Consider the following 12,194-nt stretch of genomic DNA (forward strand, 5'->3'; position numbering starts at 1 on the left):
CGTAAGCATAAGGCAGTAGGAGGCAAGCACGCTGTTGCTTTTAGGTGCAGCCACGTTGCTTCCAACTCTGGGGACCCAAGAATAACAGACACTCAGCAAACACAGAGCCAGGACATGGAGCAGGTAACAAAGAACTGCCACAACAACTCTCTCAGAGAAGAAAGGCTACAAGACGTAGGGCAGAGTAGTGATGCTCAGAAATAATGCTGAAAGCCTGAACAGCTCTGTCATCTAGCATTTGGTAGAACTGCAAGGTATTTCTTTTCCTCTGGAATGTTCAAATTTCCTTAAAGTGTGAGAGCTGTCCTCCAAATTTCCTGACAAGGTCTGGTGAGCACCAGGACTGCATCTGTTAATTGGTATCCCATCGATTCCTCTGGCCTTATTTTTTGCAAATGCCTTCAATGCAGCTCCCACTTCTCCTTCATTACCAATATTGCAACTCAAGGCTAAATTTGTTTTTCAGTTCTCTCAGCTTGAGTAACGCACAGCAAGTTCTTCCCTTTTTATCCTCCAACTGCAGCTCTCTGCACATTCCATTATAATACTTTGTCTTCTCGGGTTGTCCTTTAAATCTTCTGTACAGCTCTTTTACTTTAGCATGTTTTCCCTCCTAGTGCACTTTTTAGAGTCTCTTCTGACATCTATTTTCGGGGATTTGTAACGACCTTTGGCTCGCTTTGCAGATGACATCCTTGATATCATCCCATAACTCATCTGGTCTTTGATTATTGGTGTTCAATGCTTCCAAATCTATTCTTAAAATTGTTTTGAAATTCAGATGGAATAGATTCAAGATCATATCTTGGTTCTCACAGACTTATTTTAATTTTCTTTAGCCTCAATTTGAACTTGCACACAAGTGTGACCCACAGTTCACCCCTGACCTCGTTTTGACTCCCAGTATTGAGCTTCTGCAATGATTCCTTCCACAAATGTAGTCAGTCTGATTCCAATGCAGCCCATTAGGTGAGGGCCATGTGTAAAGGCACCGCTGGCATTTTTTGAAAAAGGTATTTGCAATGAATAAATTGAAAATACAAAATTTGATCATTCTATTTCAAGCCTAATTTTTGTTACCAAGCCCGTATTTTCCATCTAATATTCACTGTTTTCAATTCTTGCATTCCAGTCACTAATTATTGGCACATCTTGATTCCATGTTTGGTCAGTTTCAGACTACAATTTCTTCCTCTTTGTAGGACCATATATTTGAAAAATAGTTCTATTAACAGGTCTAACATTGGCTTTATTAACATTAACATATGGCTAACATTGAGAAGAATGGGAATCCTAGAGCACTTAATTATACTCACATGAAACTTATACCTAGACCAGGGGGCTGTTGTATGACCAGGAAAATAATGCATAGTTTAAAATTAAGCAGGGAGTGCATCAGAATTATCATCTATCCCCATACCTACTCAATCTGTATGCTGAGCAAACTGTCTGAAAAGGTGGACTCTATGAAGAGGAACAGGATCAGAAGGAGACTCATTAATAACCTGTGTTATGCAGATAACATAACCTTGCTTACTCAAAGTGAGAAGAACTTGAAGCACTTGTTGCAGAAGATCAAAGAATACAGGCCTTCAATATGGATTGTAATTCATTGTCAAGAAAACAAGAAAATTCTTATCACTGGACCGATAGGCAACATCATGACAGATGGAGAAAAGACTGAAACTGACAACAACTTCATCTTACTTGGATCCACAATTAACACTCTTGTTACCAGCAGTCAGGATATCAGGAGACATTGCACTGGGAAAGTCAGCTGTTAGAGACCTCTCCAAATCCTTGAGGATTAAGTGTCAGTTTGAGGACTAAGGTGCGTCTGATTCAGGTCATCATCTCTCCGATCACTTGCTACACATCTGAGAGCTGGACGATGAAAAAGAACGACAAAAGAAGAATTGATGCCTCTGAGCTGTGCTGTTGGAGAAGAGCGCTGAACATCCCATGGGCTGCCAAAAGAACAAATATGTCTTGGAGAGGGTGCACCCAGAGTGCTCTTTGGCTTCCTCTCACATACTCTAGCATGTTGCAAGGAGGGGGTATTCCTAGGAGTGGGACAAGATGCTGGGAAGGGTGGAGGGTCAGAGAAGAAAAGACCATCGACCAGGTGAACTGACACAGTGACTGCTGCAATGGGCTCTGATGTGTCAGGAGGTGTGAGAACAGTACAGGACAGGACAGGGTTCAGATCTATTTTTCATAGGGTCACTATGGGCATACTTGACTCAATGGCACCTAACAGCAACAGCAAAGTGAGTGTGTATGTTACATATGCATACACATATGTGTATGTACATACATACACACTTTTTTTAAATTTCCATCTATTCATTGTTGGAATTTTCTTCCTGCCCACCCTTCCCCCCTCCCAGTGCACTCTTCTCTTGAAAAGTAAAAGTTCCCCCATGGTTTTACAATCCCTCCCCCCAAGTCCACTCCACTATGCAGCCTTTACTCTGGACTCTTGTCATGACAGTAACATCTAATTACATATTCCTTTTAAACAGTTTTCTCCCCTATCTGTTTCAATGCAGTTTACATTATTTATCCCATCTTTCTCAGTTTCTCCCCAACCCCAACATCAGTCCTTTTTTACAACAGTGACACTATGCAGTATTTGTCCTTTTGTGACTGAGATACTGCACTCAGCATAATGTCCTCCATGGTCGGTCACCCATTTTTAATAACATTGCATGAGTTCCTTAATTTTCAATGCAGCGTAGTATTCCATTGTGTGAATATACCACAGCTTCTCTATCCATTTGTTTGTTGATGGGCACTTACGTTGTTTCCAACTCCTTGCTTTAGTGAACAAAGCCGCGATAAACATGGGTGTGAATATATGTGCTCGGGTGGCAATACTTTTAAAAAAAGAGGAAAAAACCCAATCTTTTCAACTCAGCTCAAACTTCACCTCTGGCTCAAAGTCCCCTGCGAGAGCACCGGCTCACACTGTACCCTGACCATGGGCCCCACACAGCAGGACCACCCAGGTGGCTCCAGGGTCAGCAATGAGGTGACTGAACAGCACTTGCTGGCAGCAAGTGACGTGTATGAAAGTTCCTCTTGCAGTTCTGGCTTCCCTTCTGCGAGGCAACTAAGTTACTCCCTTTGGACATTCTTGTCCCCAAGTACCTACCTGGATCCCAGTTTTTCTCTCAGTTGACTTAATTAATTCTTGTTAATTAAAGCTTCTGTTTGGTGATGAATTGTTAAGAGTATGGCCTCTCCCAAGGGGTGGATATAATTTAAAAAGGGGACTCCAAGTTGGAATTGGAAAAGCCTTCAACAAGACTCAGAGGAATGAAACTCCCAAGGCTGAATGACAGGCACCAAGGTTCATTTCTACTTTGTGGGTAAGGAGCTACCTTTTCCTGAAGGGTACCAATGTTTATGGACACAGAATGAAGGGAAGACAAGGAAAGTAATGAAAGATGAGACTGCATATTTGCCACCACCTCCTCCTCCCAAATGGCCATTCAATCCATTCTGGGTACCAGAGAATTCTCCAGCAGTAACCCCAGCCACCTCAGAGGGGTGACCTGTGCCAGAGTTGTAACCACCACCCTGAGAAAATAAAGTGCACCCCCCCAGGACACTTCTGATCTGGAAGGAAATTGTTCCCTAATTGCTTTCAATGGGAGTGCTCCCAGAGGGTAGAGTTCACCTCATCTGATACTTCTAAGCCACGGGAAGATCTACCTCTAAGCTGAGCCCTGAGGAGGTTGTTCACAAACATATTACTGACCAGTGATGACCCAGTTTCAGAAAGGCTCTGCAGGAGTTTAAACACAAGTAAATATTTTCATTAAGAGTAATGGTATTATTAGTCACACATCTAACATTTTTAAGGACTTGAATATTTAGAGCCTTAATGAAGGACTAAGCAGTGAAGCAGTTTTTACAACCCAGCCAGTTCAGCTGAAGTTTGGGGAGTGTGTCTAACCAGGCAAGGTCAGAGAGTAGGCCTTCCCCACACAGGCCAGAGCCCTGGAAGGGCCAAGCCCCACAGCCATCCAAGCATCTGCTCGGTGACCACCCGGGAACTTCTCTGCTGAAAATGCCAAAGTGTCCGATGTAGTTTCAGCTTTGAATGGCCTGGAGATGGCTTGGAGGCTGGATGAACACTTTAATCCAAGACCACTCCTCTGGTGTCGTTCAGTTTGCTAAATGAATGACTTCAACTTGAGGAAAGGAATTGGCAGAGAGGGAAGAATGCTGTGGAACTGTGGGAAATACAAGGAATTAACAGAAAGCCAGGGCCCGGTCCACTGGCTCTTATTCAGCTCCAGTGTAGGTAACACTCTGGCATCCGCAGGGAGTTGTACTCCTAACCCAAAGGCCGCACCTCTCTGGGGGTTTGAATCCACCAGTGCTCCACAAGAAAAAAATGGACAATCTCCTCACCTGTCATTTACAGCCTCGGAAATCCAGTCGAGGGTCAGCTACAATTGGGGGCAGGGAGAATGGATGTGAGAGAGTAGGCAATACCCTCCCACCAGAATAAGCTAAGCCCCTAACAGTTCACCCCTTACAGAATGCATCTGGGAATGCAAGCAATGCTGACACATGGGAACCCCTCTCTCTCTATAGCTCTAGCACCCCTATGTAAAAAGGATGTATAGAAGACCACAGGAGCCATTTGGTCCATGGGAGGAGGCTTGAGTTTATACACTTACAGAAGTGATTTCTTTAGAGCCACTTCTAAAGTGAACACCCAATAAAAGAATAATAAATGCTGTCTTCATGCTCATTTTCCACTCTAGCTATCCCATGTGAAATTGGTGAAAATCAAGCTCCCATGTGTTTTTCCAAGCTGTAAACTCATGGAAGAAGATAGCCAGGTTTCTCCCAAGGAGTCACTGGGTAGATTCACATTATGGCTGACACAACCAAATCAAATGGAGTGAAAGCCCTAAACATCGGTATACTAGAAAGGTAAGTGGTCCAGGGAAACAATACAGGCCACAGCTCTGGAAGGGGAGACTGGGAACAGGCATGGTCCTTTCAGGAACCTGGCACGGTTCCTGCCAGAGCTGTGGAGAGCTGGCACACTCAGGGATGTGGTGGCTGCCATCTTTGAGCCAGGTACTGGGGCTTTTACCCTTTTCATCGGATTTGTTTGCTAAGGAACGCACACACTCTGCTTATTTTCTAGGAGAAGGGTCAGGTTGCTAGCAGGTCCATTCATGGTTTTTCCCAGTCTGGTTATTGTTACAGTACGTCCACATTCTATAAACTCGAATTTGTTCCAGTTTCGCTTCATTGGCCATGACTGAACTGGGAGGAACCAGTTTGAAGCCCTGGTCAAAACCGCCAATTTTTCAGTTAGCAGTCAAATGCTTAATTATTGCACCACCAAGGCTCCTTACAAATGAAACTAGAGGTGATCCATCAGCTCAACGCAGGCCAGGCTCTCTGAATTCAGAGACTATGGAGGGCAGAGCTGCTGTCTTAACTCAAATGCTGGGAGAAATGCCTTCACTGTGCATGTAACTGAGGTATCTTCTCCTGAGAGTGAGAAGGTGTACCCAACCCCAAGCAGCATGCCTCTGAGAGAAAGAACTCTGGGATAGAATTCTAAGCAGTCTGAAGTCTTTGCTTGGAGGCACTGAATATCTGTGTCCAAAATAAATATACTGTTGTTGTTGTTGTTGTTGTGTGCCTTCAAGTTGGAAATGACCCATAGCCGACCCACCCTCCAGAAGGCTGTCAGGGGTAGTAAATTGCACAGGAGATTACCCATCCTTCTCCTGCTGAACAGCTGGTAGATTCAAACTGCATGCCTAACTTTTATGTTTGTTTTTGTGAACATTATATACAGGCCTTTAGAAAGCTTAAACGGGGGGCAGGAAGGGCTGTAAAAAAATACAGCAAAAATCCCTCTTGGAGGGAAAGCAATGTCACGATCAATTACTCTGCAGACAGGAAGCAGGCCTCTGGGTGCAGGTCTTGCTTCCCTGGGATAGCTTGTGGAGTTCTTCTTACTGGAAACCCTTCATGTCACTTCTTCACTGCTCAAAAACCTTCAGAATCTCTGGGGCACCTCCAACAATTCAGGAATCCTCACAGACAGACATAAAGTCAAAGGGATTAGGGAGCTCTGGTGGCCTAGTGGCAAGAAGCTGCACTGCGATCCCAGAAGCATACAGTTCAAATCCACCAGATGCTCTGCTGAAGGAGGGACAAACTACTCCGGTACCAGTAAGATCCAATTTGACGGTACATATACACAAAAATTTAAAAAAAATTAAATAAATAAAAAATAAAAAATTTTTTTAAAAAGTCATAGGGATCTCCTTTCCCTCACACGGACTGATTCCAGGTGAGGAGTCAATCTGTTCAGTAGATACTGTTCTTTATTTCACCCACCCAAAAGTGATGACAACCTGCGCGCACACACACACACACACACACACACACACACAGCATCTACAGACATCCATATCCTGTGCATTTCCTAGAATGTGTTAGTGAGAGGGTTAGGCCTCTTGAATACCATTCAACAGGTTGGTTTGGTTTTGTAGAAAATGGTAAAAAGTAAACCACTACAACACTTGCAGAATCTGAAATGAAGAGGGTTAAATTACTTGCCCAGTGCCACACAGCAGAGGACAGCCTCAAGGCTGTGATGAACGACTCTGATGATGCCAAACTTGAAAGGTGTTTACTGGCTTTTCTTGAAATCATTTAAAAAGTCTCAGACCTGTTGTCTCAACACACACATACACACTTTTATTATGCCAAATAAAATGGCAGGCTTAAGTAGCACTTTAATCCCCTGGGAATTTTTACCCCCAAATGTTTAAAAAAAAAATTAACTCATGTTTAGCACATCCTACATCTATGGAGCTAAAGGGAGAGGACACTGGTCCAGCTGTTTACAAATGGACACATGTCCACATTTGGGGCACACGCAACTGCTCGTCCTCATCTATGTCAACAGTCAGAACCCTCCCCTCTTCAACAGGTTCCTGCTTTTGTTGCAAAAGAAAGGGCCAAGACAAATATATATAAAGACATACATGGAGATAAAAGCCTAATACAAATACAAAAATATTAACTATAGCTCTAGGTTCTGGGATAATCAACAAGTGTTATTTCCATTTCGCCGTCTATCTGTAGTTCCTAGATGTTCTACGTGAAAGTTTATTTCTTGTGTTATTCTTTTTTTGGAGGTGTTTTATTTAAAAAAAAAATCCACAATCTAGACTGGTCTGAGATTCATTATTCTCTGTAGAAAAATACGGACCCAACACTCTCAAGGATCCACTCCTGCCAGCACTGCAGAAAGAGAGAAAATACACAGGGTTCTGACCTCATGAAGACTGCCATCCAAGCTGAGCTGGGGCATGGCATTATTACTTTCTTCTCTCTATCATATGGAAGATAAAAATCCCAACCAATCTCTCCAAGTGCAACCAAAAGCCCCCCGCAGCTCCCAGAGTTCACAGACCCCTGTTCCCAGAACTTGAGACATTTGTTCACAATCACTTCTTAGTCAGAATATTACTCACATCGTTCAGAATCTGCTTACTTTCTCTGTTCCAAGTAAGTTCCCTTTTATCCAAGTCTCATTCCTGAAAAAGTTATTCTTCCTCTTCCCTTAAGTTTCACAAGCACAGAATTCCAAATAATACAAAACTATGCATTCCATCAGTTAACAATCACCACTGATCTCCTTGTCTGCTGTTAGAGAAAAGATTCCATTAAGAGAAAGGGTTAGATTGGGGGGGGGGGGGACGACGACAATTGAGGAACAAGTGTTTGTCAGTATGTCCTAACCCTGGCCAGAAGTGAGGGGGCAATGGCCAAAGGAGAGAAACATCTGCCATTCTGCAGATCCATTTCTCATGGTCAGTTAACACCCTGAGTTTCTGAATCCATCAGGCTCATCCAAGTTTGGTTAGTCAGCCAGTTTCCCAGGGCCCAATCAGATGAATGTCCTACAAAACTGAATCTCTATTCTCCAAAGCTGAGGACCAGATCCTGAAGCACACTGATCCCACCAAAATAAAACCACCCCCAGGATGGCATCTGTCTCTGCTAACTGCAGCACCCATCATGGGTGCATTTAATACCCTCTGGTAGCTCGCTGCCGCTTACAGAACAAGATCCAAACTCCTTCACCTGCCTCCCACAGGTGCAACTCGTCTTTTCAGCCTCTTTCCCGGACAAGCCTAGCCCTCACTGCTTCCACAAGTACAGCTCCTTCCACCTAGCCAAACCAAACCAGCTGCCGGGAAGTCAATTCCAATGCCCACGAACCTGTGTCAGACTAGAACTGTGTCTCACAAGAGTTTTCAATGGCTGATGTCTCAGAAGTAAATTGCCAGGCGTTTTCCCCCAAAGTATCTCTGAGTGAACTCAGACCCCTAACCCTTCAGTTAGTAGATGAATGCTTAACAATCTGCATACCCCTCCCCCTACAACACCACAAACCAAAACAGCCCAGTGTCACCATCAATTGTGACTCACAGCAATTCTATAGGACAGAGTATAACTGCCCTATTAGGCTTTTCAAAGCTGTAATTGTCACAGAAATAGATTGCCACATTTTATTCTCTCAGAGTCACTGGTGGGTTTGAACCACTGACCGACCCATCAATTTGGAAAATTAGCAATTCTTCTGCTAAAGAATACACCACTGGAGCTCCCTGTGCACCATGGCAGACTCAAAAAATGTTCTCAGGCTTGTCCAGTGGCCACCGAGCTGATTCCACCTCATGGTGAACCTACACGTCTTAGTAGAATTGTGCTCCATGGGGTTTAAAATGATTGCTTTTTCAGAAGTAGACTGCCATGCCTTCTGAGGGTGGACTTGACCTTCCAACTTGACAGAGGAGGAAGGCTCTGCACTAGCCACAAGGTACTCAGCTTAATCTTATTTGCCTATGAAACTCTGGATGTTCCGCCAAACAATTAGTTCAAAAGGCACCTGCTCCCTGAAAAACACTCCTCAATTCCTCAGGCATTATTTTAGTTCTTAACAAGTGCAACAATTCTTTAAACACAAAAGGTAAGAAAACTACTCAGATACACTGTATCTGAGCTAGACTCTGAGCTCCTAGAAGGCAGAAAAAATCACTTTGTATCCACAAATCTTAGTATAGTGTGTCATGCCTGAGATGGGAGATGAATCAGTATTGAATGAATAATCATGTAAACATGGCTTTTAGAAGGGAAAATAGTCATAGAAAATTCAGATATTAAATTGTTAATGATCACAGCATGGCTGAGAGGCAGCATGAGTGTCGAAAAAAAAAAGTAAATAAACCCACTGCTGGGGGTTGAAAGTAGTATATTTTAGCTCACAGCAAACCTATAGGGCAGAACAGAATTTTCCCACAGGTTTCTTAAGCTATGAATCTTTACAGGCGGTTTTCTTCTCCAAGGGGCAGCTGGTAGGTTCAAAGGACCAATCTTTCAGTTAACAGTCTAAAGTGTAATCCATTGCCCTACCTGGAACTCCTAAAACAGTGACGAATGAATCAAAACCAACTCATTGTTGGCCCTCCAGTGGTATTCAGAGGCAGTAAATCACATGGGAGGAGGATGCCCATCCGTCTCCTATGAAACAGCTGCGGGATTCGAACTGTGTGCCTTTACACTGACAGCGCAGTGATTGTATATGTAATTCAGTCAAAACCGACTCACAGCTGACCCTCTCACAAGTTTCAGAGGCAGTAAATCACAAAGGAGATAGTCCATCTTTCTCCCACAGAGCAGTTAGCAGATTTGAACCACATGCTTTTGCAATGGCAGCACAATTCCTTACCAATAAGCCACCAGAGATCCCTAATAAACAACAATTAGTGGTAACTAACTTTTGAGCTAAGTGCTAAAAGTTTTCTGTTGATTAGTTAATTTTGTCTTCACAATAATACTATGAGATGAAACACTTGATTTTTTATTTTCTATTGGTGAGCTCAAACACTTACCTATATTTTATAGATGAGGTAACTGAAGCACAAAAGAGGTTACATAACTCAAGATCACACAGACAAGCAAACAGGAGAAGCAAGACACAAACTCCAACAGTCTCCTTCCACAGCCCAACTCTAGAATCGGGCCAACTGAGTTCAAATCCTGGCTTTTTCTCAAGTGTGGTTCTTCTGGATAAGTAATTGATCACCTCCAAACTTAATTTTCTTATCTATAAAATGGACACGATAACCCCTTTCTCTTAAAAAATGTGAGCATGGCAAAGGACTCTTGCTATTGTACTTAGAGCATCAGCAAGTTGGAACTAAGAGAGCTCTGGTGGCAAGAAGCTCTAGCGGCAAGAAGCTGCACAGAAATCCCAAAGGCGTGCAGTTTGAATCCACCAGATGTTCCCCTGGAGGAGAGGCAATCACCTCCTGTGCCAGTCGGATCCAATTCAATGGCACACAACAAAATTTCTAAAAAAAATTTAAAAAAAAAGTTGGAACCAATTTCATAGCACCTAACAATGTAAAGTGTAGTGAGAATTAAAACAAATATGATAATGTGTACAACAGGGTCTACAATTGCTTCTTTGATTTAACATAAACCACACACGCACGCACACAACCTACTGTTATCAAGCCAATTCCAACTCACAGAGACCCTTGCAGGACACACTAGCCTCATGGGGTTTCTGAGACAGTAATTTTTTTCTTTAAATACAATTTTTATTTTATACTGGTCTACTTACAAAGTTCATATACATTGTTTTTTCACGTCAGATATTTCCCATTTCCTTTACCCACCCCTCCCTCTACCCATCAAATTGTGTGACCCAATGATTGCCCATCCTCACCCCTCTGCTCCTACCCTCCCCCACCTTGGATCCTCAGACACAGCTTACCAGTTATCTCTACAATAATGGTCTTATACAGTATTCACCATCGCAAAAACATGGAAGCAGCTCAAATGTCCAACCATAATCGAATGGGTTGAGAAACTGTGGTGCAGTCATACAATGGAATAACACTACACAGCATGCAGGAGCAATGATTTTTAAAATCACTACCTAACTTAGGAGGGACTGGAGAACATTATGCTAAGTGAACTCAGTCCCACAAAGACAAATCCTGAGACTTGTCAATTTTTACAGAAGCAGATTGCATCGTCTTAAGCGTGTTGGATGGATTCAAACCACTGCCCTTCCAAGTTAGTAGCCCAAGGCTTAATCCGATGTGCCACCAGGGATCCTTCTCATTTAATAACCAAAAAACCAAACTGACCACCTGTTGAGTTGATTCCATCTCCTGGGGACCCTCCACAGGAGCAGGAAGAGACTTTCTCCCATGGATGTGAACCACCAGGGCTCCTGCATAATTGTTATCATTTTACTGTCAGAACCAACTCACAGCTGACCCCTCAGTGGTTTCAGCAGCAGTAAATCCCTCGGGAGGATTTACTCCATTTTTCTCCCGTGGAGCAGTCAGTGGATTCGAACCATGTGCTTCTGGGTTGGTAATGCCAACTCCCTACCACTAAGCCTCCAGAGCTCCTCTGTCTAGTAGGTTCCCCATAAATACTCATTTCTCCTTCCTTTCCTAGAAACCATGCAAAGTAAGACTGGCAGAGGGGGAAAGATCTCCTGGACTGAGGTCTTTCCCAAACTGATCAACTGATAAGATAAACAGGATTAGGACATTGCTCAAAAAGCCATGCCTTACCTGCTTGTTTAGCTCTCAATCTATCCAACAGTCAGAGAGGCCTTTTAAAATGTAAAGGTCATCAAGTCATCATTAAAGTCTTTCAAGAGTTCCTAATTACACCTGGGGTGCAATTCAAACTGAGGAGAGAAAGCATTTTGCCCCTAAGGCCTCCAGTGACCTAAGCCTGCCCACCTCTCCACACACTTATCTCCTCTTTCCCTCTCCTGCTTCGGCCTAAGGGCCTCTTTCACTTCCTCCAACTTGCCAGGCTCTGTGCAGCTCCACACATGGTTAACTCTTCACCCTCCTTCAGGTCTCAGCTACTGCCCCCTCAGGAAAACCTTCTCTTCAACACTAAGCCTGACCTTAGTCTATGACTAACTCTCTCCCGGCACCCACCATCATTCTTTCTTTATACTTATCACAGTTCGAAAATATTAATTTACCACTTCCATCAAAACTTTATTTTTAAAAAAACCCAAACACCTTCTCAGAAGACCTTTCTAGGTCTTTCTAATGTAAATCCAACCCTGCTACTTCAGATCC

This window comes from Elephantulus edwardii, unplaced genomic scaffold, assembly GCF_000299155.1.
Source record: "Elephantulus edwardii isolate Elephantulus edwardi_28Jun2011 unplaced genomic scaffold, EleEdw1.0 scaffold00041, whole genome shotgun sequence".
Taxonomy (NCBI): Eukaryota; Metazoa; Chordata; class Mammalia; order Macroscelidea; family Macroscelididae; genus Elephantulus; species Elephantulus edwardii.